At 44.4% G+C, this 2,993-nt stretch overlaps 1 non-coding gene across 1 annotated transcript; it reads left to right on the top strand.

Moving 5' to 3' along the window:
* The first annotated feature begins 477 nt into the window (after positions 1-477).
* On the top strand, positions 478-584 carry LOC112939170 (small nucleolar RNA R71). The gene has a single exon (XR_003242712.1). It is a non-coding gene; the product is annotated as a small nucleolar RNA R71 (small nucleolar RNA).
* The last annotated feature ends 2,409 nt before the right edge of the window (positions 585-2,993 follow it).

Here is a 2,993-nt window from a genome sequence, read left to right as displayed (position 1 = left end):
GGGCTGTTAGAAAAATTACCGTTGTTGTTACCTCCTTGATAATATAGGCGTGGTTGGTTCCACCCCTAACCTCCTTGTGAACGATACCCATTGTTGTTGCCCATGTACATCGCCTCCTCACGGGTTTCCGGGTAGTCATTCCCAGAATGACCTGTGTTGCCGCAGACCTCACATGTGACGTGAGAGTCCAAGGCCTTGACGGTGCCTTGTGGCCGTTTCTCGTGGTCGTCCAAGCATTTCATGAGGAGGTCCAGCTTGGCAGCAAGTAACTCCGACTCCTTGACGGTGTGCATGCCTCGCTGACGCATCTGAAGTCGTTCCTCGTTCCAACCCATATTGGAGACCATCTTCTCTATTAGTTCAACGGCTCCTTGAACCATTTTAGAGAAGAAGGCTCCTCCAGCTGCCGCGTCGAGGTGATAGCGGGACATCGGGGTGAGTCCATTGTAAAAGTTCTGCAGGATCAGCTAGTCGTCCATCCCATGATGAGGACAGGCGGCCACTTACTCCTGTAGACGCTCCCATGCTTCAAGAATAGACTCATCTCTTGTCTGCTGGAAACTGGAAATCCTTCCATGAAGGGCATTGGTTTTGCCCATCGGGAAGAATTTCGAGAGAAATGCCCTAGAGCATTTGTCCCAGGTGTTGACAGCAGCACGGTTGGCATAGAACCACTGCTTCGCTCTCTCAAGAAGGGAGAACAGAAATAGTCGTAGCCTGATGGTGTCGGGACTGACGCCCTTGATGGTGTACATGCTACAGATCTTCAGGAACTGTTGCAGATGAGCATTGGCATCCTCATTAGGCTTGCCACAAAACGGGCTAGCCTGCGCCATCGTGATGAGGCTAGAGTTCAAGTCGAAATCCACGTCGCCTATGTTCACCTGTGGCCCAATGACCACATTGTCAGCAGAGGGAGCAGCGAACTCGTGGAGAGTCTTGTTAGCCATAGTCTTGAACGTCGGTGGCGCTGGTACGGTTGGTTTCTTTGTCGGTAGAGTTTTCTGCGGAGCAACTACTTGAGGCCTGACGCTCCGGAAGAAAGCGTCAGAAATGCTTGTTGGTATTTCTTAACGACATTACTAGAAATATAATCCCCGGCAACGGCGCCAGAAATGCTTGTTGGTATTTCTTAACGACATTACTAGAAATATAATTCCCAGTAATGGCGTAGAAATACTTCTGGTATATTATGGTTACAGAGTTCATCCGCAAGCGCACGGATATACCATTGTAGCATTTCACCCGAGAGTATTCCAAGGGTATCGTATTTATTTTATCCCGTGGGAATATCATGTAGAGAGAACATTGACTAATAATTTATATATGACTGGTGATAATCATATTCTAAGCAGGGGTTAAGATAATCCAAGGGTAGAGTGACACACAAGCGTTAACTACTCATTCTCATACTTTATAATCTAAGCTAAGTGGAAAGAAAATAGGAAGAAAATCTATTCCTATACTTCTAATATACATAGTATACATACATTCTAGTTAACCGACATTCTATCCGATGCCCTCCTGGTACTTCGAGAAGCCACCCCTGACTGCCGAGTTCCTTACGACAGCCCGTCATGACCATACAATCGGGGCTAAATACGAAGGAATACCCTCCCCATGGAATTAACTTAGGATTATATACCGGCGCGGAGGAATACCCGTACTGAGCTGTCACCATCAGTGGCCCACCTCTCATCCGCAATATATAACCCCAAATAATGATATCCCGTAATCTAGACAATACGTCTAAACTACCAGATACTACTCTAATATCATCGTTATGACATAGAGTAATTGCATAAGCAAACATTATATCCACACCAAAGCATCTCCCAGATAAGCTAGCCGTATATTTAGTATAACATGAACATAATGTAAAGTAGGTGCTCATATTCTCGGAAAGTATTTCAATACCATAAATGTATTTAGAAGAGTATTCTAATAAAAGTACAAAGCTTACAAAAGAGAAGAGAAAAGCTAATAGAAACATACCCAAACTCTTCCGAAGGCTTCCGAACTCCTGATTTCTACTCTATTCCTATTCCACCAGCTAGATAGTACTAAACTAAACTTGAGACAAATGAGAGAGCTATTGCTTGAGGTGTGTGAGTGAAGTGAGAAGGTGATGTCCTTTTATAGGCACCATCCGGAATCTGAATTTCTTCATTCTCAACGGATGGCGGCTCGGGAACTTTTTCATCAATCGAGTCGGTGGAAGTGGAAGGTTCAGATTGTGACTCGATTGTTGAAGGTTCCTCTATTATGGACACGGATGCCTCTAGCTGGGGTTCATCGCATTGCGTCATGATGGAAGTATTTTCTAGAATGCGATCTAGAATTACTTTTCCTTCTGACGGTGTTTTATGCATGAATGATCCTCCAGCAATTATATCCAGATAAAATGCAGACTCCTTATCCAGACCTGTATAAAAATGTTGCAAAAGCACATACTCGGGTAAGGACATGGTTGGTCCGGACTGCACTAAATTAGTGAATCTGGACCAGGCTGCACCGATTGATTCGCTTTCAATCTGCCGGAAACTGAGAATTTCTTCTCGAAGGGCAGTAATACGAGTATCTGGGAAGAAGGCAAGACAAAATTTGTCTCGCAGCTTTTCCCAACTACTGTTTACACATCCAATGGTAGAGGTGTACCATTGCTTCGCTCTGTCTTGAAGGGAGAACGGAAACAATTTCCACTGTACGGTTTCTTGCTTCATGCCACGAATCTTAAGGCATGAGCAGACTTAGCTTAAAGTCCCACATATGATGGTTGTGGTTTTCTAGATCAAGGCTAGAAAAAGTTTTTTCACTAACCATACGATTAGTTCGGAGCGAATTTCATAGCTAGTTGTATAAATTGGCTCCGATGAAGGAGGTGTAAATTGGCTCCGATGAAGGAGGTGGTTCATAGAATTCGCTCTTAGGAGCAGACAGCTCGAAAAGAGATTGCTCCATGGTCGAGAAGAATTTAAAAGGAATACTTCTCT

Source organism: Oryza sativa, chromosome 5, assembly GCF_034140825.1.
Source record: "Oryza sativa Japonica Group chromosome 5, ASM3414082v1".
Classification (NCBI taxonomy): domain Eukaryota; kingdom Viridiplantae; phylum Streptophyta; class Magnoliopsida; order Poales; family Poaceae; genus Oryza; species Oryza sativa.
This window is presented reverse-complemented; position numbering and strand designations above follow the sequence as displayed.